We start from the raw sequence: 27,119 nt of genomic DNA on the forward strand, positions 1-27,119 counted from the left end.
ACCACACACACAAACAAAGAAGTGATCACATCAAAGTACCTTTACTATATTGTGTGAATATATATATATACATACATATATATGTATATATATATATTATATGTATATATATGCATATATATAATATGAAAAATATAAAGCGCAAACCTTCATTGTTTATGTAGTATAGTACTTGGCATTGTTTTAAGCGTTTTTACATATAATAAACTCCCACCACCCTCACAAGAAGCCCATAAAGCAGGAGCTATTTTTATCAGCACTTACAGTCCAGGAACAGAGACAACCCATGATCACACAGCTCCTAAGTGCTGGAGAGCACTCACTACCCAAGCATTCTTCTCCCAGTTCATGACTTGATCTCCATAGTATACAACATCTCTTGGCTTCCAGAAGATAATACATTTTATTTTTTTTCTTTAAGTCATCATATCAAAACATTAACTTGATTTATTCTCATTGAATCTAATACCCCATACATCTCCAAGTTCCCCAGGTATTTTATTGCAAAAGCATGCATGTCTGAGTTTTCATATCCTCAGAGCTGAGGTTTTAAAGTGGCACAAAGTTCCTGGAGATTTCCAGATCCACTCAAGTACAGTTCTGTGCCACTGTTTAGTCCATTAGCAAGCTGTGCCAAAGCAATTTTTATCACCACAAAAGGCATGTTCCAATGGGCCGATGAGTTTTTGTTTATTTATTCAACCATTGTTATCATATTTATAACATCTAGAGATTAATCTTACAGATGAAAAACCTCATAGAGGGTGGGAAATGAACATATGGCACGATTCCAGAAACTTAGCAGTTTTCCGCATAGCAATTTTAGGCAAAATTCGAGCATATGACTAGTTGAAGCTGGCAATCTGCTGTCTGGGTTAGAGTTTATAGGAAAAAATGTTAGTGCCGTGAATAAGCATCTCATCTCTGACTCTAGGGATGTGCCCCGACCCTCTAATTTGTGCCATTCGGCACTAATCAATACGTTACAAGCCCCTAACAGGCACTTCTGCAGATCCCAGAGAAACAACTCACACCCCAGAAAGCATGGGCTCCCTGAATATTCATATCAAGTGCAAATGTTAATTCATGCAGTGCTTGCGTTAAACTGGTTTAATTATCTACTGGAGGAATCTATTAAAGGCGTGCTGTCAATCCTCCAGATTGGGTTCAGCAAAGTGAAACTGAATTGCGTGCCTTTTCAGTTAATTACAAAAAATCTGCCTGACATGCTTTAAGAATGGTCAAGGTGGGGGGGGGGGGGATGAGAGGGAGAGAGGAAGAGAGAGAGAAAGAGAAACACCACCAGCATCAGCTCCCAATACACATTGCTACTTCTCTTGTTGTCAGCCTGGGAAATACAGAATAGGATGAGCAGCAGGGAACACAGCTTAGGAGACCATGTGTTCTGTCGTTACATCGCTTGGAGTCTTATAAGGGATGTGGTGTACTGCAATAACCAGTTCCTTTTAAAAAACCTCAAGTCTCGGATAACTGGGTTTTCACTGTGGAGTTTGACACAGTAATAAGTTTTAGCACTCAGGATATTCCTCGGTTGCTAGTCTCAGGACTTCTATATATTGAGAAAAATTTCTGTTTATAGATTTTTTTTCTTCTTGTCTCTCTAATGCTTAATTTAAAAAAGAAAGAGAAAAGTGAGGGACTAGAGATTGAGAGGTGGCACAGGGCTTAAGGGCCATGCTTTGCTGCTGCAGAAGACCTGAATTTTGTTCCCAGCACCTACACTGAGTGGCGTGCAATTACCTCTAATTCCACCTCCAGGGAACCCAGACATCCACACTCACAACTGCCCAAGCTCACATGTACCACACACATATGCACAGGCCTTGTTTTTAAATAATTTCTCTTCCCGAACTGTCTTCCCCAATTATCTAGGTAGTGTCACTGGGACTTCATTGGACAAGTTCATCTCCAACTCAAACAATGGTGGGCAGGCCTCAATAGGGAGAATGTGGAAACAGTCTATGATTCTATTAGCATTTCAAAATATCATGTAAGATATAGTTGATTCATACTGAAATCCAGTAGCTGTGTGTCCTATCCAGCCATATTTTCCTAGTCCTTGACATGTTCATACTTTAGATTCTATAATAGCCATCTCTGTATTCAGGATCGATGCAAAAACTCCAGTGTCTATTGTTCTGTTGCTGACTTTGTTTTGTTTTTTCAAGACAAGGTTTTGTGTATGCAAAGCTATCCTTAAAATGGATACATAGCTGAGGATGACTCTGAACTTTTAATCTCCATGCATCTATCTCTAGAGTTCTGGGATTAAAGCAAGCTGCATCCCCACTGCTAAAAATTTAGTTTCAAAGAATAATCATGAGTCATAGAGTAAGCTATTGTCTTCAGGGGTTTAAGAGGAGTGACTGTTTACTTGGCTTTTACAAAATGGCTATAGAAATGAATAAATTTTAAAGTTTAGGTTATTTGGAAACTATTCTCTATATATCAAAATACATAGCATGCCCAGATACCAGTAAGCCACATCAGCTTATTCATCTCCCCTGATTCTTTCCACTTGTCTCCACCTCTGAAGACTTTTTCATATTTCCCTGACTTCAACACTGCAATCACATCCAAACATGGACCTGTGCTCCGCCTTTGCTCCTCTTTAGTTGTATGTGCCCACACATAGGAGCCAAACCAGATTCCATAACAAGTCCAAATACAAAATTTATGTCAAACTGCCCAAAGTCAGGCACCAAAGAACAGAACTCGGTTCACTTTAGACAAGGTATCGGGTGCTCTCTAAGTCTCAGACAGAGAGTAGAGTAAGGGTTGACAGGAGCTGGAGAAAGTAGTTGTTTGAAGAAGAGTTTCAAGTTGTTGAGACGACATGATCATGGGTAACACTCTGTTCAAAACTTTTCAAAGTAACATTAGATCTTTCTCTCTGCCAAAAGGAAGTCACATGTTCTCAGTGAAGCACTGTGCCTTCTCCATAGCCCACTGGAACTCAGCATGAACTTCCCCACTCCTCTCTAAAGACTCTTCACTGATCTGCAGCCACCTTTCAGCCCATCTCTTCCCAATCCTTCTTCATCTGCTCAAGTTAAATTAGTTATCTGTGCCTCAATAACACACCCAGCTTAAGTGTACACAAACTACACCACCGCCTCCACCAAGTACCCAGTCATTTTCTTATTTTTTTGCAGGGTAATGAGATACTACCTTGTCTGGACGGTGTCATCAAAGTACCTGAAATCACATCTACCAGTGGGTACCTTCATGTTGACTTACTTTTCTTCTAGTATTTATTAAAAGAGATCAAAAATTTTGTTTTGTACAGCCCTATCTCCTATGCCTTAAACATCAACTTGAACCTTGTAGATGCTCAATTACTGATCATTACTTAAACATTAATCTAGATAACCCAGGTAAAGCTTTAAAACATGTTTTCAGGTTTTTACTCAATTTCCAATACAGCTTCCTAAGTGAGGTCAGCTTGCTTCAATGTTATTATATGAAGTTAGAAACACCACTTACAGGGACTGCCATAGATATTGATTGATATAATAAATGAAGCTTTAAACTAGCTTTGTCTAGTTTTTAATGTTGTACTTTAATTCTTCTACTAACACATTATCCCCCAAAGATGTCTGTCCAATGATTTGAGCCACACAGCTTAGTAAATCTGTCCAGTTGAAAACGTATTTGATGCTCTCATTTCTGCCAGTGGGTGACACACTGTTGAGTAGCCATAAACTATAGACTGATTAAGAACACACTTCCATTAAAGTCCCCATGCTGTTTGAAGCTAGTGATATTAACTTTAGTGTGCAGTCCTGACTGTGGGTATGAATTGGTGCCAACGGGAGACAAAACATGGAAAAGTAAACATAGAGCAGAAGCAAAGAAACCAGAGCCAAGGCTGAGAACGGAGAGCCATGCCTGTGGTCAGGAGGTAAAGCAAAGCCTATTTCAAATACAATGAAAAAAATGCAGATAAGCAATATTAGAAGCTGAGAAAGACCGTTCATAACAGAGTATCTATCTGTAGCATATTTCCAACCTACAGTAGGAGTGAAATTCATGAATAATATTAAAGGTATTTACACGATCCACCGTTCTCTTGAATAGTGTTTACCTAATGTAATAAGATCTGGATTGCTTGAGCAAAATACAAATTTGAGGTTATAAGACTTCAACCTGACTGCCTGCATTATTAAAAACCGGAGAGGAACTTTTATGAATACAATAGTTTACATCAACATTACCACTTTTTTCCCCCTCACGTCCTAGATTATTTGGATTGCGTTCATACCCTGTAATAATTATATAGTTCCTGAGGGAGATTTTTCTTTCCTTCTTTAGTATGCTGTGTTTCATTGAAATCAAAGTCTTCAAATTCAAATTTCATTGCAACAATTCCAATCACCTTCCATTGTAAAGAAAATAGCATGTGAGGAAATACACTATCTCCTAAAGCAAACAGAGAGCACTTCAATACAGAAAAAAAAAAAAAATGTACCTAAAAACCGTTCCCCCATCTCATTTTTCTTTCAAACTTTCAAACACTGACAGAAGTACATTTGCAAAGCAAAAAAGCAAACATCAATAGCTGTTTTCCTCTTTTCTTACTCTTAGCCCTTATCTTTCTCCTTATACATACATTTGTGCAAAACATCCTGGTTGACAAAGGAAGAGGAAACCCTCATGTTAATAACCATCTAGCATCAGGTTGCCTTTCTATGTGTAGCTTATCTTGAAATTTTTGCTATATTTTTCTAGCCTGTGCTTTAAATTTGGGTGATTAAGAACACTACGTATTAATTTAAATGCTCTCTCAGAAGGAACTGTCTAACCCTTTATTAACATTGTCAGTTTTGCTCAGCCAAGGAACTGTTTGATGAGTAATTGTTTTGTCCAAGTTTAGATGATGGATCTTTTGCTCTGCTTACTTTTTGCTTCATTTATAAGACACAGACTAGGTAGGGCCTCTGGTTTCTGTAATGTCACTCATGGTTGTTTTGGTCTCGTTTCTGTTGAGTTGTGGACAATATTTTAACTATCTGGAGAAATCAGCCCTTGTATAGAACCAAGTAACTGTTAGCAAATGATGTAAATACAATTTGGCACAATTTACTCTCTACCAGATAACACTGCACTACCATGTTGAGTTCATGCTTTTTTGTTTATTTCAAGTCATTTAGGAAGGAAAGGATATTTACAAATGATGCTCTTTGCACCAATCCTTATAAGTTCTGTTGGATTCCATGTCCTTGCTATGTGCCATGGAAGATGAGATGAAAAGAATGTACACATATCTAAGGTGTTGTAGACTGTGATCCCCTGTGTAAAACAAAGACTATCTTCATCAGAGCAGTTGTGCATGCTTGTTGACCCCTACAGAAGCAAGAAGGTCTTTAGCCCTGCATCTGAGATTGCAGCCATTCTTCTAGCCATTTGTACACACTTCTACTCTAATTGCATGTGGCCTTTGAGGAATGGTAGTTGAAGGGGGTTCCATCTATGCAGCTACAGAGGAGCCATCATCCATGCTGGGAATAGACTCTCCAGTGTTGCTGTTTTGGGGTCACCAACATTTCTTCCAGTAATTGTGTACTCATGCTCTTGCAAGTAAGCCAAATCAACTCTCTGGTTCTCCAAGGTTAATGTTAGTGGAATTATATTTTGGTTTCTCATTGGGATAGAGATTGTTTATGCCTCTTGAGGGAAGAAACTTTTACTTTTTGTAATAATTTGTGAAACATATTTAGTAGGTAGTCTGATAAATTTAAATACCAGCATCCAAACCCTGTTTCAACATTGTATTTATCTGATACAAAGTCTAAAGAGAAAAATTCTGACAGATGTGTTGCCAAAATGATACAATTTCTAACCCTTTACTAGTGCACTCTGAGGAACAGGTCCTCCCTTCCCAAATGTTCTATCTATTTCCATCCTCCTTAAATCTCTGCCACTTTGCTTTGGTCAAGCAAGCACAGAATGATCGACATGCCAGTTCTGAACTTAAGTCTCAAGAGGCTGTGATCTCTTTTGCTCTCCACTCCCTGCTTTGAGATCCACCATCAGTGTGTGAACAAATCCTGACCAAATGTCTTGATCGTGAAATATATCCAAATGAAACCCTTCCATCATACCAGCCAGCCACCAGTACTCAGCCAGAACCAGCAGCCCTCACAGACCTGCCAGATTTTCACAGATGTGTGAGTGATCCTGCTGGGATCAGTGAGATTCATCTCTGTCAGCAAAACTAGCTGACCAGCTGACTCTTAGACTAATGATAAATAATATGAGATTATTCTTTTGCACCACTGGGTTTTATTGTTCTTTCCAAACAAAATTAATTTAGTTCTAACTCCAACTGAGGGGGAAAACATAAATCTTAAGGATTGAAAATAAAAATTCCTTGAAACCCAAGCCATTAAAAATTTAAGTCCTCCCCCTTAGCAATAAATACTGAATGAAATACAAATATACTCAAGAAGGAGGCAAAAACAGGAACCTTGAGTCTGCTGTCCTAAGCAAGATGCCAGCATTCCTACCCGATTCTATCTCTAGCTTAAAACAGAGTGTGGTCAGAGGAAGAAGTATACCAAAGTAGGAAATGGCCATGAAAGAGCTTCAAGTAGACAGGAGAAAGAAAAGAGATGAGAAGAGTCTTTTAGAGCAATGAAAGGACAAATCTCCATTTAAATCACAGTCCCTATTGAGTCACGTGTGTGGGGAGGGAATGTGTGTGTGGAGGGGTATATACCCAGAACCTATCTGTGCCCTTCACTTTCTTGCAAATTAGGGAAGGCTATTCCCATTAGGGAGCAGCATGGCTGCTGGATCTGAGAGTTCCCTGTCATAAGCAGAAGGGTGTCTGTCATCAGTCTGCCTCCATGTAAATGACCTACTTGAGTACAGTGAGTGTACTCAAGCCTGATGAAAAAAACGGTGCTGCTTATAGAAGGCATAGATCAATAAATAATCACAATAGATCAGTAATCAAATTTTTGAAGTGACTACAAAGGGGGCATGTGGGGTAGCTCAATGGTAGAACATGTATCTAGTGTGTGTAAGTCCCAAGCTCCCCCAGCAGCACCACACACAGGAGAAAGAGGAGGAAGATAAGGAAAAGGACAAGAAGAAGAGGAGGAGGAGGAGAAGGAAAAGGAGGAGGAAATGCTCCCCCAAATGAAACAAGCAAATGTGTATTTGACTTATGTATAGATCTAAAACAAAAAGCCTCAGAAAGCATTTAAGTTCGTTTCTAAGAATGTTAAGTCCTGAGGAGACAGAGTCTGGAGTGATGCTGTAGTTATGCTTTGTTGCCAAGGTGACAGCAAGAGAAGAAGACACAGATGGGTGTAGCCCTATTAAATGTGCTGGGTTTGCTCAAATATGTGTAGCACCCCACTCTCTAGAATTTCTTCATCCTTCCATCTCAATACATCAATAACAATTTTTAAATTCAAATATCCAGCCTAATTATGGAAACTCTGTATTTAGTTTAAATGCAAGTATTTCCATTTCACAGCCCAACACCACAACCCCATGAAGTTCCACATTAAAGCCCAAGGAAAGAGTGAGAGATAGAGTGGGGATAAAGAAAAAGAAACAGCAAATGTGTGGAGTTTGAGACAGGAATGTAGCAATTCCGAAGAACTGCACACAGTTCTGCTGGGCTATGGCTACACTTCTTAGGAAAATGAAGCAAGGGGAAGCAATGGATGGGAATTCCTTGCTCAGGACATTGAATACCATGATGGTTTGTCAAGTTTGTTGATGGCCTTTAAGTAAGGCATGATCTAATGAGGCATGCAACTTAGAAAAGACCTCCTAAATATACTGTGCTTTATGGAGGAAAGTGAGAATAATGTCAAGGGGAACACTGGGCAAACTTCTAGAGTGGTCCTAGGAAGAACTGTTTGTCTGAATTAATGTGGTAGCTCTGAGGGGTGGTGATGTATGGAAATAGGTAGCTTAGAGCAGTGGTTCTCAACCTTCCTAATGTTGAGACTCTTTTTAATATAGTTCCTCATATTGTGGTGAGCCCCAACCATAAAATTATTTTGTTGCTACTTCATAACTGTAATAATGCTACTGTTGTGAATCATAATGTAAATGTCTGATATGCAACATACCTGACATGTGACTCCTGTGGGGTTCGTGAGAATCACTGGCTTGGATTATTTGGACGGAAGATGTGCAGAAGTGAGGAATGGATAAGTAAATCTCTAACTATGGCAGACGGTGGTGAAGGGGCCTGAGCATATAACTAGAGGATACCAGACAACCAGACAGAAAGGAGGCACTGAGCTGAAAACTGAGCTTATGGAGCTTTTTTTTTTTTTTTTTTTTTTTTTTTTTCAGCACAGTATGGTGGCTGGCCCACAGTAAATATGCCACAGTGAATCTGTCTGGGAATGAACAAAATGCTTAGAAAAAAAGATCTGAGCGTAGAAAGGGGGGAATAATAATCATAGGTTTTGAGAATTTATTTTATGAGAGAGTGAATTCGATCAATTCTACCCAGAATGAGGACATTAGAGAATGCTGGCCTAAAAACTGCCGCCCATCTTCAATGAGATAAGCACAGGCACTTTAAATAACCATTTGGAAAATTTCACAGCGTTTTATTGGGCAATTTTATGTCTGTTTCAGCTTACAGTAAGAAATCTGGCTCGCATTTTACATGACTCTACCCCTCTCTATCTTTCTTTCCTAGTAAGTCTAAGAGATTCCTCTTTTATTTGCTAACTTTTATAAAATTCTGGGACTGTAAAATATGGATGGATCTTTGAAATGATGACCACAAAACCAAAAATCTAGATCCAGAACCATAATCAGTTGAACTGCAGAATGATGCTTTTTGAGGAAGATGTTTGTGGCAACCCCTTTCTTTCTGCATACCTGTTTTTGTAAACCAAATCCTATCCCTCCACTTAGTATCTCTGTCACCTTGACACACTCAGAGCCACCCAGGAGAAGGGAAATTCAGTTGAGAAATTGCCTCCATCAGATTGAATTGGAGGGTATTTTCTAATTAATGATTGATGGAGGCAGGTCCAGCCTACTGTGGGTGGTACCACCCCATGTGCATGGGGCCCTGTGTAAGAAAGCAAGATGAGTAATCCATGGAGAGCAAGCCAGCAAGCAACCTTCTTCCATGGTCTCTATTTCAATTTCTTCCTGCAGGTTCCTGGGTGAGTTGTTGCCTTGAGTTCACTCAGGGTTTTATCAGAGCAATAGAAAGAAAACTAATATGGTATCTGATGGTGAACAAACAGAATTATGTTTTGTTTTTCTGTTTCTTTATTCCACTTGACTTTGGAAGTACTCTTATTCCCTGTCTTTGCCCAGACCCCACAGAGAGGATAGTGTGGGGGCAGAATTATAAAACAGTCCCTCTGTAGTATAGTTTCTATTCTGTGATGTGAACAGATTTTGGTAGTGGTATCTGGATGTTATCCTCTTAACCAATATAGCTAAAATGTAGAAAATAGATCTCCTAGAAGTCTCATTCTCACAGCAGCTTTGAAGAAGCAAGCCACAAAGTACTTTTTCTAAAACCAACATGCTTTTAAAATGAAAGATAGGTCATTTTCCTGGCGAGCTGTTAGATAATACCTAACCTTTAGCCAACATCCCTATTGCAGTCATATTGCAGACCTCACACACAAGATATCAACAACAGGTATCTGGGATCCTGGCATGGAGTAAAGGAGAGAGGCTCTTCATTGCTTTAATAGCTAAATCTGTACTAATTTCTTATTCACCATAAAAGTTAATGTAATCAGACAAGTGGTATCTGATTGGATTTAGATGAAGAGGAATTTGGGCAAACTAGGTGCTTGTGTCGCAGTTCCATTATGCAAGATATGAGGAAAGAGAACAATTGTGAGAGGAACAAAACTCATTTTGATGGAATAAACCTCTATCTGAATAACTTACTACTAAAAGAAGATAAACACACGTTTATGGTCTGGTATTTGAGTCATTCACTGTGGAACAAACAATCTTGTGGGTGGGAGCTGGAAAGAAAAATCTGAGGAGTTATGAGTTCTTAAGAAGGGGGGGGGGGGGGAAATGCCCTGAGAAAGGGCATCATCAGGCAAGGCTAGTGTTTAAGACATGTGAAAAAGAATTATGAAATATCATTACCATTAATTAGAAATGGAAAACATCTGTTAGGTATTTGACAAAAATAGCTTCAATAAGATGGAGCTCAGCAAAATCAATATGGTGTGACACTGGTGGCTGGTACAAATGTGTAAGCATTAAATAGCAACTCTGGGGAGGTAGAGAAAGGTGAGGTGCTTAACGGCAAATAGGTACAAGGCTGAGTAATTTCTCACATGGAAAAGGGATTCTATAGATAGTATGAAAGCAGAGAAAGACAGGAGACTAAGACATCACACTTTGAGCTCAAACAGCAGCAACAACTTTAACATGGAGAAGCTATTCATTCTCAGTTACAAAACACAAAGAAGCTGGGCATGGTGGTACCTGCCTTTGGTGCTGATACTCAGGAGGAAGAGGCCGATGGAGTTCTGTGAGTTCAAGGCCATTCTGATCTACATAGCAAGCTTCAGGCCAGTCAGAGCTACAAAGTGAGTCCCTGCCTCAAAACAACAACAACAAAAACTCACAAAGGACAAAAGATCACATTAAGAAAACTGTATTATACCTTAACATAGCAAAATATATTACACGACAGTTATCAAATAAGAATCACAGTTAACAATATTTAGTCCATTAACATTTAGTAAGATTTATTTATTTATTTATTTATTTATTTTTATTTTAGACAGAAAAGAGGAGATGATGGGAGATGTCATTCTGTAAATATGTTTCTCATACTAGTTAATGAATAAAGCACCGTTGGCCAATAGGAAAGCAAGATGGGGGGGGGGGACTAGGAGACAAGGAGGATTTGAGGAAGTAGGAGGGAGGAGTCAAGATGGAGAGTCTGGAGAAGGCAGAACCGCCAGCCGCCTCTCGCTGGTAAGACCACATGGAAATACATAGAAATGGGTTATACTTAAGACAGAGCTAGCTGATAAGAAACTAGTACCTGGCCAACAGCATTATATCAAAAAAAAAAAGAAGAAGAAGAAGAAGAAAGAAAGAAAAGAAAAGAAAAGAAAAGAAAAGAAAAGAAAGGAAGAAAGAAAGAAAGAAAAGAAAACTGTATTATATAAACAGTCAGTCTCAGTCTCTGTTGCTCCAAAGAGAAGTTGTCAACCTCAAAATGAAAGGCAAGGTGGAGACCAGAAACTGGGAGTGAGACCAGTTTTGAAATGGCTCATGTGCAGACTGTTAGTGGATCAACAAGAGATTAATGAAAGGATTAAGAAGCAATTAAAATCAGGCAGTGTGAACTGGTAGGAGGCCAAGTCTGCAGAGTTTTGCTTGAAATCTGTTATTGACACTGGGTAGCAGTGAGGAGAAAAGCTAGATTGATGGTGGGTTGCTGGCCCACAGAATCTCAGCTCGCATCAGCTGCGTGATTGCACATGGACAGTCAGAAGATGGAGAGTTTTCACAACAGATGGCAAATGGACTTTCAGCCAGCTATGACACAGGCAAATCTTAAAAATCTAACCACTAGAAAAGAGAAACATTCTGGAAGCGCTCCAATCATGGTGTTTTTAGCACTGGCCTTGAAGATCCACCTAATTGCCTGAAATGGGTCTTTTTTATTCTGAAGCTTTTCATGCTTTGTATGTAAACACAAACACCCACACATGCATGGTACTGTCAGTTCCTTGAAGTGGGTTGAACAGAAGCAGCATAGTTGACTATGCATTTATAGATGGGCTTTAACATCTTGGTTATGTAATTTACGAGGCGCATTTAAAGTTATTTTAAGATTGAGATCAACTGTTAAAAGAAGCGAACTCGCTGGAGAAGAGGGAGTATTGAGGAGGACAGAAGAGAAGGTATGATGCCATATGGACATGAAGATTCCATGTTAAAGCTGGCGATGTTGTAGGCTAACCTAAAATTTAATTCTTAAAAAGTTAGTCATCTCTATATGCCTTAAATTTCTCATTCAAAGTGGCATAGGTAATGACTTCTAACCCCCAGTATGCATTTGACATTACATGCGATCATTTATGTGTTTGCGCTTGGTATCATGGCATCTATATGAGATATATAGATAAGAGTACAGTTTCATATATTACTCTATTTTTGAGCCAGTAAAATATTAAGAAAAAGTAGAAATGCACAAGATTTAAGAACAAAAGTCATCAAAAGTCTATCATCTAAGCATTGATTTTCTTAATATGTTGGTGCTAAACATAAAATTTGAAAGCAGGAGAGTTCTGATGACATAATGCTCCATAGTTTTCTATAAGGGAAAAGGCCGGCAGAATCCATCTGGCCTTTCTAAGAGCATATGGCTAATGAGCCGAAGAGTCGGACCCACAAATGGGGTCTGTCATCTCTAGGACTCTTCCACTCCCTGGTGGGAGCAACAGCATCAACAGCAAATGCTTACTGGATCCAGAGATGCTCGGGCACCCACCACTCTGTGTGCAAAATTATTGTGTGCTATCCACTTAGATCTGCTGAGAAACTGGTCAGGTGATCAGCAAAAGCCAGCCCTTCTAGAGGGAACTAGAGCACCTTAGAGCTATTCCTACAGCACACAATGCACAAAATTTAAGTATGCACTCTTCGCCTTTTGGGTACTGAAGGGACCAGCCCCCTGATTTAGCAGCCATGACAGACTACAGAAAAGACTCAACATGTGCTTGCCTGACCTTGCTCGTCCTCCCTAGTCACTAGTCACATATCCTCCTCATGACAAGGAACCAATCACAAGTTAGCTGGAGGGACTTTGGATGTGCTTTATGGCTCTGGACTTGCTTTAGGGTACAAGTGGCACATTAGTGATGTGCATAGCATAGCAAGCAACCGCCTAGGAGGGTCTACAGAGGACATAACAACCAGTTGACCAATCAACACAGGACAGGTCATCCAAGCCCGGAAGCGCACCAATCCTGAGACTGTTGAATACCCCGGAAACTCCCTTTACACTGCTCATAAGTTCCCTGTCTTATGGTTCCCCTGGGTCCTTCTCCCGCTATCTGCCACGATGAATGGACCAAGGGCCAGAGTTAATGCAGTTAGCTCATTAAACAACAATAGACGACTCCTTACTTTTGCATTGGAATGGGTCTCTTGGTGATTTGGGGATTCAGAATGTGGGCATAACAATACCAAGAAGAGTACAAGAGCTGCAAACTAAGTGAGCTCTAACACTTAGTTCCTAGAGTCATGTGACTTACAAACAGGCCTGCTTGATAAATTCTGAAGTTTAAAAAAAAAAAAAAAATTGGTAAAGGCCTTTTACTGGTAGGTTTTTCTCATCAACGTGCTTTAATGCTAGAGTCACCTGGGAAGAGGGAGTCTCCATTGAACAAATGCCTGAGCGCCTGAGCATATTGTCGTGTGGCCATGGTGTTGAGAGACTATATTGATGATTGGTGTGGAGTGACTATATTGATGATTGATGTGGGAGGATGCAGTCCACTATGGGTGGCACCATCCCCAGGCAGGTGTGCCTGATCCATATGAAAAGCATGAGCTAGACAGCAATCCAGGAAGCAACATTCCTCCAGGAAACTTCCCTCCCCATTCCCACCTGGTGTTTCTGCAAGATGGACTTTGACCCAGAAGTAAAAGTCTTTTCCTTGCCTGAGTCATCTTTGTTCAGGGTGTTTCATCCCAGTAGTAAAAAAGCAGACTAATGCAGGCTTCTAGTTTAGCCCATCAACTTGAACCTTGTGGAAAGGCTCCAACTAGCTTTTTAAGTGATCAAGCAAAATGGAATAAAAACAGTCTAGTTCAATTTCCAATGATCATTTAATAAAGAAATATTTACTGCCTATCTCACATGGTGGTTCGGACTGTAGGCTTCCAAACCAGGTTTGCACCCCACCCAAAAAATTGTAGTTAACCTTCTGCATTCTTTAAAACAATACAATTCTTTAAAGGCTGTCCATTTAAAACAATAAGAAGGTGAGGATCATTATAACAAGTAGCCTAACTAGTCGGCTCCCTCCAGCCTTAGTGGAAGGCAGTGTAAGAAAAGTGTGGCCAGTATAAGAAAATTTTCATTCAGATTTGTAAACTTGCTGTATTCCTACTATGTGCCAGTTATTTTACATTTTTGTGGATATGCAACTAAATGCTCTGCCACTTAGAATCCCCTAAAGCTGCTAGTGGAAGTCAGAATATGGTACAAAACTCACTCTAAACAAAGCAAAATGTGAACTTAAAAGGGATTAGGCAATGTGCAGTCTGTAGGGCATCTGGCAGTGGATCAGTATTTATCTCTAGTGTACAAATGGACTTTGGGAGCCCATTCCCCATAGAGGGCTACTCTCTCAGCCTAGACACAAGGGAAAGAGCCTAGACCCTGCTCCAAATGATGTGACAGACTTTGATGATCCCCATGGAAGGCCTCACCTTCCCTGGAGAGGAGAAAGGGGAGCGGGGAGGGGAGTCAATGGGGGAGCATGGGAGGATAGAAGGGAGAGGGAACTGGGATTGATACATAAGATTCTTTCCTTAAATTAAAAATATATAAAACAAAACAAAACAACAACAGAAAGGGATTAGGCAAGAAGGAAAAGACCAGCTAGAAGAGTATAGATGCAATAAAGCAAGGGTCTGAGGAGTTGCAGTACCCATGTACATGAGAGCTGTTAGATGAGAGAATGTTTGAAGAAGTTAGCTACAGGGAACAGGGGCAAAGTCAGATAAGGAGGTGAGAAGCTGAGATGGTACCATGTATTCCAGAATGCAAGTATTCATATCACTACTTCTGGCTAGGAACACAAAGCAGGGATGGGGGAAAGGCAATGAGATTGGGACAAATAGGATGCTGGGTACTTATGAAGTATCTAGATATAATGGTCTATTAGAAGAAGGATGTAGAAGTCTGTGGTTCTGAGTTTCTCCTGACTGCCACATTTGTGTTGTTCCAGCAGTATGTGGCCTATTGTGAAATTGATTAGTTTCCCAAGTAGGCACTAATCCAATAAAGTGAGCAGAAGTACCACACCCACTTCCGCATTTGGACTGTGCTTCCCAAGAAGCCTTTCTCATCTTTGACAGAAGCTGGACCTAGAGAGGAAGACAGGATGGTAAGCTACATAAAAACTACGGTACCTCCTCCCAGGATCCCTGCCATGTGCTCCTTAAGTCTAGTGACCAAGTAGAGAATTGCAGAGACTAAATCACTTGCATGGCCAACCTTGACATCATCCTCATTGCCAGCACATCTGCAGCATGTGATGTATCTGTCCCACTCTCTCATGACAGAGCTACTCCCAGTGGAAGGGAGTTACTTAACACAACATTCATGATGAACTGAGTCACCCAGAACCTCATATTTCATTCCTCCTTGCTTCAGGCCAGGCACTTCCCTGCTCCTCTACAGGCTGGTCATCTTGTTTGGTTCTGTATTTCTCAAAACATTCTGGTTATAGGCTACCAGTGTCATATTTTTTTTTCTCGACTGCCTTAATGACATCACAACACAATTTCTGAATTGATTCTTGATCATTCTACAGAGGCAAGTAAGGTGAGGTCACTTTACCTCACATTATGTGAAAATGGGGGTGCAAACATTTCCCTTTCAAGATGGTTGTGAAAAAGAGATGAGGCATGATCTTAAGGTGCCAGGCAAGTAGTAAGATAGCCAACAAAGACTGTTTCCCTTCCTGATCATCATTATCTTACACATGCATTCCTTACACTTCATCTTTGTCTTTCAGCTTTCTGCTTTTCTGTCTGCCTTCCCATTCTTATTTACTTGCTTTTTCATCCACTTTTTTTGAGACAGAATCTACTGTAGCACAGACTGGCCTTGAATTCAGGACCTTGCTGCCTCAAGGTCCTGATGGTGTATACCACCATCTTTTATGTACTTTCATATTTTCTAGAACACCACCCTTCTAGTTTCTAGCTCAGTAAATCTTCCACAATTTCACAGTCCCAGCACAGAGAAGGGTAGCAGCCATGTGGAGAAGCAGAGATTACACAGCATCCACAATTCTGAATATGGTTTCTTCATCTCTCTTTCAAAGTAAGTCTCTGTGAGCATTGCATTTCTTTTGCTATGCATCTGTAGCGAATGGCCATTATGTTGGTTCTTTTTTTAAGATTTATTTTATTTTATTTTTACTTCTGTGTTTATGTGTGTGTGTTGGTGTGGAAATGTGCACGAACTCTCAGAAGCCAGAAGAAGCCATCAGATTTCCTGGAGCTAGGGTTAGAGGCTTTGTGAGCCTGGCCATCTGTGTCCGAGAACTGAACTCTGACCCTCTGCAGAGGCAAGATGTATGTTTTTAACAGCTGAACTCTCTCTGTCTAGCGCCTAGTGGTTTTGGTAAGCTTCTCAAGTCATGCTTATGTCTCTTCATCTGTGGATGACATCTCCAATCTTCCCTTAACTCCCTTCTCTTTTTGATCTCAAATTGTAAAAAAAAAAAAAAACAGCCCTTTGATTATTAGAACATATGTTATATGTTTTAATACTCATCCAATGTCCCAATGTCCTAAGATGCCATCACCTTACCAAGAGTTTAGAGGTTCCTTTCTGCATTCATTAATATCAATTTTGGGGCTGTGGAAGCTCACCACAGAAATAAAATTCCATAGACTCATAAGATCTTAGGTTTTCTAACTTGTTTGCTGTTTCTTGAACCATGCTTGAAATGAAAGGGGATATTTTTATGCTATTCAATTAAAGCATTAAGAAACTGGCAGAGTCCCCAGACAATACTCTTCTGTAAATTCAGAGTTCTGGGTTGCATCCTTGGTTATGATGCTTTCAGCATCAATTAACAAAAATTTGACAACGGGCAGTTGAAATGTTTATCTCATATTTTAAAATCCAAGAGACAAGGCTGGTCAAACTGTGGTTCTAAGGACCCAAATGGCAATATGCCATTGCCTGCCTGTCAGCAACACACTTTTCATGGTTCTACCAGGGCTAGGCACCGTCTGCAAACAGAGCTCTGCTACCCAAGGCACAGGGACTTTGCCCTTTGGTATTCTCTTTTCTCATTGAAGAAACTTTCCCAAGAGTACCCCAATCCCTGTCCATCAAGAATGCAGTCACCAGTCATTGACAAGGGGCATGAAAATGGCATAGTGGAACTAGAATTTTCTTGATTCACAACATTTAGGATTCATCCCCCAGGACAAAGCAGGGGACTTTTCATAAACACATACCTCTGTGCTGGCACCTGTATATAAACCCATGTTGTACCATTCATATTTAGATAATCATATTGGTAACATTTTTGGATGTAGCTGCCATGAAGATGCATAATTCCACAGCAAACTCCATGATCCCTTGGCTCCTATACTCTTTCTACACCCTCTTCCAAAAATTTTCATGAGCTTCCCTGTGGGAGTTGTTCTGTACGGTGTATCTACTGGGACTGGGCTCCACAACTTTCAATTTTGATTGGTTATGGTTTTCTGTAATGGCTCCTTTTGAAAACTAACTTTCCTTGATAAAGGGTGAGAACTGCACCCTACACAAAAGATTACCAGCAACTAAGGAATGTTGAGAGAGGGAGAAAAAGTCCTCCTCAAAGAATAACACACTATTTGGTTATCCAATACCAAGTAGTCAGCCCTTAAAACATTCATACAAGTAACATTATAAAGGCTGAGCAGGCAACATAAGTCCAGCCACACTAAATATCTTAGAAGAGAAAGTGGGAGGTACCTTTGAATGAATTTGTACAGGAGACCGATTCCTGAACAAAACACTAGTAGCACCGATACTGAGAGTAACAATTAATAAATGAGACTTTCTGAAATTGAAAAGCTTCTGCAAGGCAAAGGACACAGTCAACATGACAAAACAGCAGCCCACAGAAAGGGAAAAGTTATTCACCAAAACACCACATCTGACAGAGGACTGATTTCCAAAATATACAAAGAACTCAAGTAGCTAGTTACCAAAACACCAAATAATCCAATTAAAAAGTGGGGTACAGAACTAAATAGAGAATTCTGAATAGAGGAATCTAAAGTGACTGAAAGACACTTAAGAAAGTGTTCAATATCCTTAGCCATCAGGGAAATGCAAATCAAAACAATTCTTAGATACCATCTTACTCCTGTCAGAATGGCTAAAATCAAAAGCACCAAAGACAGTTTATGCTACAGAGGATGTGGAGAAAGGGGAACACTCCTCCACTGCTGGTGAGAGTGCAAACTCGAACAGCCACTTTGGAAATCAGTATGGCAGTTCCTTAGGAAAATGGGAATCAGTCTACCACAAGATCCTGCAATTTCACTCTTAGGCATATACCCAAAAGATGCACATTCAAACAATAAGGGCATCTGTTAAACTATGTTCATAGCAGCATTATTTGTAATAGCCAGAAACTGGTAGCAACCTAGATGCAGCTCAATTGAAAACTGGATGGAGAAAATGTGGTACATTTACACTTCTCAATGGGGAAAAAACAAAACACAAAAACAAAAAAACAATGGGGTCTTGAAATTTGCAGGCAAATGGCTGGAACTAGAAGAAACCATCCTGAGTGAAGTAACCCTGTCACAAAAATAGAAACAAGAGCTGTACATATTCCCCAGAGAAGTGGGAAAGTGACAAGATCTCCCTGGCAAATTGGGAGCAAGGGGGTGGGGGTTAGGAGGAAGAGGAGGAGAGAGGTGGGCATGAGGGAGCAGGAGGATTGAGTCAGGGAAATCTAAGTAATAGTGGAGAAGCCACTTTAAATACCCTTCCCTGATAATGAGATTGATGACTACCTTAAATGCCATCCAAGAGCCTTCATCCTGTAGCTGATGGAAGCAGAAACAGACACACACACAGCTAAACACTGAGCTGAACTCCTGGAATCCAGTTGCAGAGAGGAAGGAGTGATGAACAAACGGGTCAAGACCAGGCTGGAGAAACCCACAGAGACAGCTGACCTGAACAAGGGGTAGCTCTTGGACTCCAGTCTGATAGCTGGGAAACCAGCATAGGACAAACCCAGATTCCCTGAACATGGCTGTTAGTTAGGAGGACTGGGAGGTTTATGGAGTCTCTGGTAGTAGATTTATCCCTAGTATACAAATGGACTTTGGGAGCCCATTCCATATAGAGGGACACTCCCTCAGCCTAGACGCATGCTGAAGAGCTAGGCCCTGCTCCAAATGACATGACAGACTTTGAAGATCCCTCAGGGAAGGCTTCACCCTCCCTGGGGAGCAGAAAGGGGATGGGATGGAGACAGGGGAGGAAGGGAGGGTGAGGAAATAGGGATTGATATGTAAAGCAAGCTTGTTTCAAATTTAAATAAAAATATCATTAAAATAAATTAAAATAAGGGCTGAGCAGGTTACATTTAGGGATACATATATGCACACAAAAGTATTAATGAAAAAAGATTATGAATTTATAACAAAGCAAGGATGTGTATACAGAAGAGTTTGGAAGGAAGAAAGGGAAGGAAAAATGATTTAATAAAAGAAATAATAGAAAAGAAAAATTATACTGTAATTCTAAATTATACTGTAAATTGGTTATTTCCATATTATCTTACCTGACTCATAAAATCTAGTCATTAGCCTGTATTCCTTTATGGAAAGCTTTCTTTACTCTCCTATATTCAGTGCATCTAGAGAAGGAAATTATTCTATGGTTATCCTCTTTCCGAATGACAGAGAGGCACATTTTAGAGTTAAAGCACTAGGTGGTCCACAGGATATCTGTGCCAGGTTGGGATGTGTGAGGCAGCCTCCCTGGCATCACAGTAGGAGAACATAATGCTGGATTTTGGACTTCTGTCAAGTACATTCAGGGCATACTGGCATCTCTATAAGCTTCAGAGATGATGCCACCTGAAATGCTGGGCATGGGGAAAACGGGGACTGCATTGGAAGCACTTTACGTGGGTGGCAGAACGAAATGTCATGTGACTCAGAGGTATGAGGTAACATCAGTTTGCTTCTCTGGAGTCTGTGTATCCACTGTGGGATTCTGTTGATTTGGGAATGTCTCTGTTAGACTTGCTCTAGTGTAACTTGAGCAAGAGCTGCATTCTCCAAAATAGCTTTACTCCATGGAGCTCCAGGTCTTCTGCTACTTAGGAGGTAGGTCCCAACTGACATGAGGCTCTCCAGGTCCCACAGAGGCAAGTTGTGGAATGCTTTTCATACCCATTTATTCATGTTCCATTAGCCAAAGCATGCTATTGAGCCAAAAATCTTCAGGGATTCCATTCAGAATTCATAGCACTGGTCCTGTTACTTTTAGGCTTGTGGTGAGACAGTATATCCCAGCACGAATGGATGGAGAAACAAAACTGATCACCTCATTGTGAGCCAGGGAGCAAAAAGGGGTAGAACGGGTAGGTTACTATAATTCTCTTCAAGGGTGTGTTTCTAATAACCTAAATATTTCCTACTATGGACCACCATTTAAAAGCCCCATCATTTTCCAATAGTGCCACTCTGAGGATCAAGCTTTATGGGCTTTGGGAACATTTAAGGCCCCAACATTGGTATTATCTATAGGACTGTAGAAATCATTAGGATCATCAAGGAAGGAAACCATAAAAATGATATAGAAGTTCTGTTACAGAAAATACTGACAATGTCCATGCAAATACTGAGATCCCAAGGTGATCCCAAGCACACCCTAGCAGGCACTCATTTTCTGGTCTCTGCCCCAAAATAGGAAAGTCTCTATTCATTTGAATCATGTGACTTACCGCCTTGGACTAATTCCTTGATCACGAAGCAAGTTCCTTATACCTTAGCTTGCTATTTGACCTGTAAAGAAGAGAGTACAGTAAAAATAATGGGAACTTATGTTTGACATTTATATTTCTCATTGAACAGTAATCCATTAGCATTCTGTTTTATGATAGTTAATAACACTTCTCCACTTAATGAGATGTAGTGTCACCTGGACACTGGGCCTCTAGGCATGCCTTGGGGGAGGCTATATTTGCTCTGTCAATTAAAGTAAAAAGAACTGTGTAGTGCGGGTGGCCCCATTGCTGAGCTGGAGTCTGGACCATATAAGGGAAAAGTGAATTGAGTGCTAGCATCCATTGCTGACTGCTTCCTCATGGTGGTAGAGGAGAACTAGGACCAGCTCCCTTTATCTCTTGCTGTACTGTCATGACGGAGGGCACCTTGAACTGTGAGCCAGAATCAATCCTTTCTTCCTCAAGTTGCTTTTGTCAGAGCATTTTATCACTGCAACAGGAAAAATAACTGAGACATTTATATGTGTCGCTATTGTGTGGGCCTTTAAAGGTATAAAAAGATTTAAAAATAATTCAAAGATATCTTCACATTGTATCATACGTAATATTGAAAGTTTAGAAAAAATGGTCTATATGCATCATTATTTCACTAGATCATATTGTTTATAGGCTTAACAAAGACATGTATATTACCAAAGCATGAATTTCTCATAACTTTATAACTACATTTTAATGTACTTTTTCTTTGTAAACAATCACAGGCAAGAATATTTCATGTTCTGCCTTTAAATGTATTATTCTGAGATGAGATCTCTAGGCTCCTCCATGTTATGATGAGAAAAAAAATGGCTTTGGTAAAGTTTGAAAGTTACCATGAACCAGTCTCCCTGGTCTAATAAAATGAAAAGAAACAATAAGTATTCTTGGACTTGCAAAGTTAAGAAGTGAATCTTTACACAAGGAAAATCACCAAGTATGTGATCCTCTTCATGTAGTATTCTTATACAGTTCCCTACTGTGCTTAGTAGTGATCTAGAAATGCCAGTGATTTTATTAAAGTTGGCTTCTTGGACTGAGTGTTCTCTAAAGGCCATTCCAACCTAATGCTGTACCATTTTATTACTCTGAGGCCTACCTCGAGCCCGGGATAGTTATTCCATAACTAAATGAAGAAAGTCACATCCAGCCTACTATAGAAAAAAGGTAAACTGCCCCCCTGCAGGTCCATGGTCTGTTTGTGTCTTCCCTTCAAGCTACAGATGCTCTTATTGTTCAAGTAGCTAAACAAGTCAAGAGAAAAATAATGTTTTGTGACACATCAAAATATATAATATAGACATGTTAGACAGTGCTTGATCGAAATACAGCCCTGTCCTCTCTTAAATACCATCTGCAGCCTTGTTAGTGCAGTAGGTAGCTGGTCAGTCTCATAAACACCGTCTGTGGCTGCTTTGTCACAGTAGAGTACGTGGGTTAGATCCCATATTGCCTGCGAAACGCAAACTCCTTAACATCTATCCCTGTATAGAAAATGGTTTCCAAACCTTTTGGAAAACTGAGCATCTAATCCTGTCTGTGATGGTGACACTTGGTACTAAGTGTTCCTTCCCAAGTGAAGCAATCCTAAAATAACTTTCTTCTCTCCCTACCTCAACTGACTTACTGAGTGGTTTCACTGAGTGTCCTGCTTCAGGAGTCACTGCTCGTGTGTCAGGCAAATCATGCACATAATTCACACTTTGAACAAGTTAATTATTTAAGTGCTCAATCTTTTAGTCTGCCTATCAGCCAGAATCATGAGGAAATGAATAAACATGAGGGCATTGCATACTCTTTCCCCGCCCCCATCATTCATTAAAAGCATTTCAGGGACTCATTAGTAAGGAGCTTAAGCAGCCTTTATAGCTGGCTGATAAGATGCCAGGCATTAGTTTCCATACTCTACAAGTATCACCTAAATAGGGGGGGACTGAAATTCCTGTCAGCTTGTAGAAATTAGCTGTGACTCAGCCTCTCGCTGCCTTCCTTTAGCTCTTCAGGAAAATATAATTCCATCTCTTTGATTTATTCAAATTGCTGGAAAAAAATAAAACTAGTTAAGTGAATAAAGGACTTGGATGCAGAAGACGCTGAGTCACTTGCCCACTGAGGAGTACTTTCCTGTTTCAGCCTCAGAAAATGAAAAACAGCAAGGAAAAATTGGGCAGTTTTGAAAGGGATTTTAAGTCAGTACACTGTGCTCCCAAATTCTCCCATAACTTACGAAAAGCCTAGGGTGTATTGGTGCCGTTTTGTGGCATGATGATGTCAAACATTAAATGTAATTCTAGTAGATGTCCCTTTAAAATATCTTTCCCAGCAGTGTCTATTCTTATCTGGCTGTTGGCACACCCTCTTCTTCCATAGTTCATATGTTGTACCAGGCCACTGGACAGCAACCTCAAGATCAGTTGCTCGGGACAAGAAGCTTCAGGTGGTATTTTGTGATAATTCCTCATGATTGCCTGTCACAATTTTCCTGTTCACATCTGGGTGTTGTGTTTGTTTGGACTTTATTGGAGGAGCACTGTATTTTAGGTGATGAGGATCAAGAGAGAAGGGTTTGTGTATCTATGAGTTACTAACATGCCAAGAACTGTGAATCAAATAAACTGAGCATCTTTTGAGCGCTTGTAGTTTTTGCGGTTACTCTGAACCCTGAAAATCCCTTAGGATCAGCCTGTATGCCCAGAGCCTGTGTGACATCTGTCTCCAAGGCGGAACAGATTAATGTGTGTGCTCTTCCATAGCTGCAACAAGTTCCAAGGATTGAGAGTGTATGCCTGGTGGGGAGAAATGTTTATTTCAGCAGGGAGGGGAAAGGACAGCTTGGAGCCAATAGGCACAGAAAGGCATAATGGAGCCTTGTGCTGCCGTTTAAACTAAAGTCTGCTCGCCTCCTACGAAACGGCAGCATTTGCCAATGAACTGCTTCCAACGAGAACTAATGAGCTCCCTCACTATAAAGTAATAGTCTTTAAAGTAAAATTTCAAAGCATAATTAATCGGCCTCTGAAGAATGCCAGGAAAACAGTAGCATGAATGTCAGTTCTGAAAGTTTTCAAGTTGATATATGGCAAGGGATATTTGCTAGCCAGGTCTGAAGGCTTACTAAAAACTTCCAACTATATTTTCCTTCATAGGTAGTATCTAAAAATTCTTATCACTTATCATGGTCCCCCTAAATTTGTACTCCAGTGCATCTTAACTAAAAAAGTTGCACAGATGAAATTATATAAGAACTATTAAAATATTCATTTAAGAGTCAAAGATTACATGCCTCAGAGTAGAAGGCATGTAATTCCCTTATAAAATGATGGTTCACGGATAGTCTGTCATTCAATGGAACACATTTCAAATCATGACTACTCCAGAGGAGACATGACATTTGTCTATTACACTTATAAATGCGTTTATTCTGTGTGTAAAACCATAATAGCTACTCTGAATGTATGCATAGCGTGCACATATTCTTTTTACCTTGAGAAATGCAGGCCCATTCCTGTAAGAATGGGGATTAAGGGAGATTAACATAACAACTGTCATTGCTACAGTGGTAAATACATGATTAAACTAGGCCCAATAAAGTCACTTCCTTGCATTGCAACATGAACATGGGGGCAGCGGGGGGGGGGGAGGGTAATAGTTCATTTGTCTTTGGAGATGCTAAGCTGGCATGCTATAGCATGTGTGAGTTCTTATCAGCTAATTTTCATTATGACCAAAGAAGACAGAAAACCAACAGGAATGAGTGAGGCTTGCAGGCAAAGAGAGGGAGAGGTGAGCTGGCAAATGTGCAGACACGAAAACACAATTTGAGTTCAGGATCTGGTCATATCTGATGTAGTTTGGATCAATAGACCACTGTTTCCTTTAGGCTGCTTGGCGATGGATATCTATTCCTTATTACTTAAAAAGATCTGACAGTCTGTCAATAGGCAAGAAAGTCTCTCATAAAGAGTGAGAGGGCTAGCCATAATGAGGAAGTTATTGAGCACCCTTTCAATTCTACCAAAACTGTATGCTGGAAGATGATATAATTTTCCCTTCCTAGTTAAACTGGAGAAGATATTGAACAGCAAGCAAGGGGTGATGGATGGCATAGGTTTATCTTCAGAATAGATAGTCCATAGAGGAGTATGAGGTGTCCAGGCCACTTTAGAGGGTCTTTCAAACTTGTACAAGATAATCAGATTGGAAAAGTAAGATAGGTGTGTGGCCATATCTCCCTCAAATCTTCCACTCTCTTCATTTGGTAGCTTGTAGAATTGTATAATTAGTTGGCTATTTGGAAATCGGGGCCTTTTGTATCTTTCCAGCATTTTATGCTAGCATCCATTAGATATTCCTCTATGCTAATTGTCTTACAGTTTCTATTGTGACAAAACACCATGACCAAAGGCAAGTTGGGGAGGGAATGGTTTATTTGGCTTATGCTTCAACATTGTTGGTCATCACCAAAGGAATTCAGGTCAGGAATTCAAACATGGTAGGATCCTGGAGGCAGGAGCTGATGCAGAGGTTATGGAGGAGAGGTGCTAACTGGCTTGCATCCCATAACTTGCTCATCCCACCTTCTTATAGAACAAAGGACCAGCAGCCCAGGGATGGCACCAACCACCATGGGCTGGGCCCTCCTCATTGACACTTAATGAGAAAATGCCTTACAGCTGGATTTCATCAAGGCATTTCCTCAGTTGCTACTCCTTCCTCTAATGACTCTAGTTTGTGTCGAGTTGACACAAACAACCACCTAGTATACTAATTTAAAAACAAAAGAACACAAGTCCCTGCCAACATCCTATTATTAAGCTGGAGGCTACCGAAGTAAAGGCAAAGCAATACCTAGGGCTCGGCAACTGAAGCTTAGAGAAACTTTTCAGATAAGGATAGTGAGGCAGGCTGTGTGGTTAAGATGCAGTGTATGTACATGTTGACAGCAAAGAACTTCTCCTCAGCAGCATGGACCATAACTGCTCCTAGTTAGCAAGACAAATGAGTCAAAAAGAGGGAAACTGCCAGATGGTGCACGTTGTTAATAATGCCCATCTGTGAATTATGGAGCTGATTTGCGATTGTATTTGGTGATACTTTTTTTAGGGGGAAGCAAAATAACAAATAACATCTCTGTAAAGAAGCCCAGCACATACCTTACTGGTTTTACAGCTAAATTTTATTTGTTCTCAGCATTAGATTTTGATGAAAACTTGCTCAGTCTGGACCCAATAGATCTGTGCTGTTCCAAAGGAGTTACTAGGGTTATTATTGTGAGTCACTTCTCTTTGTCATTCTTTTTTTTCTTTAACCATGATTTTTTATTGATTATTTGGGAATTTCACATCATGCACCCCAATCACACTCATTTCTCCGTCCCTCTATACCCCTCTCCCCCACCCCCGTAGCATCCCCTGCAACAAAAGAGTTTTAAAATGTTAATTAAAACAATAAAGCAAAATCAAACAAAAGCCACTTCCCTCCTCCATCTTTCCTGCCTCTCTAACACCTCTTCATTTATCTTAATGGTATTGGTAGCTATGGTATGTCTCGAAGAATACCCTTTGGTCTACTCAGCTTCACTTGCAAATGTTCATTGTATAAGGTATTCTTGGTTGGGTTCAAGGCTTCTGGTACAGCATCAATGCTGGACCCTCACAGAGATGCTTCTTGGATATCCCATTGTTGCTTTGAGTCATGGAGATTCTTCAGCCATGGTTGTGCAGGGCCACTCCCCTCAAGTGGGCCTGCAGGTCATAGATGAGGTAGATGAACCCTAGATGTGGGTCTAGCTATTAGCTGATTTGGTCATTCCAGGCTGCTGGGACTGCTGTCCCATCCCCCCACCCCCACCCCCGGCAAGGGGCAAAGCCCAGGCCACTGGAGCTGGATTTCCCATGCCCATGGTGACGGTAGGATCATCTGTCCTCTGCTGCAGTGGCCAGAAAGGGGCAGGGTCAACTCTCCGTGAGCGAGCCATGGGCAGGGCTCAGCATGGCCCTCAGATTTCCAAACACATTTCCTATGGCCCCTCTAGTAACAGGGGTCATGAACATCAACACAGACCCCAGCTGCAGCAGGACCATGGACAAAGACATGACCCTTGGCAGCAACTTGGGTCCAGCACTGCTACCCAGATCAGTATGATAGCCCCAGCAGCAGCACGGGGACCACCAATACCAACGTGATCTCAGATGGCTGACCAGACTCTGGGGGCCACAACATCAGCTCTGGCTGGTTCAGGGCCACGGACCCGGGCATGGCCCTCAGCAGCAGCTCTCTCTTTCTCATTCTTAAGCATGTTATTTTTATTTTATTTGTATGGGTGTTTTGTCTACATGT

The sequence above is a fragment of the Phodopus roborovskii genome, unplaced genomic scaffold, assembly GCF_943737965.1.
Source record: "Phodopus roborovskii unplaced genomic scaffold, PHOROB, whole genome shotgun sequence".
Classification (NCBI taxonomy): Eukaryota; Metazoa; Chordata; class Mammalia; order Rodentia; family Cricetidae; genus Phodopus; species Phodopus roborovskii.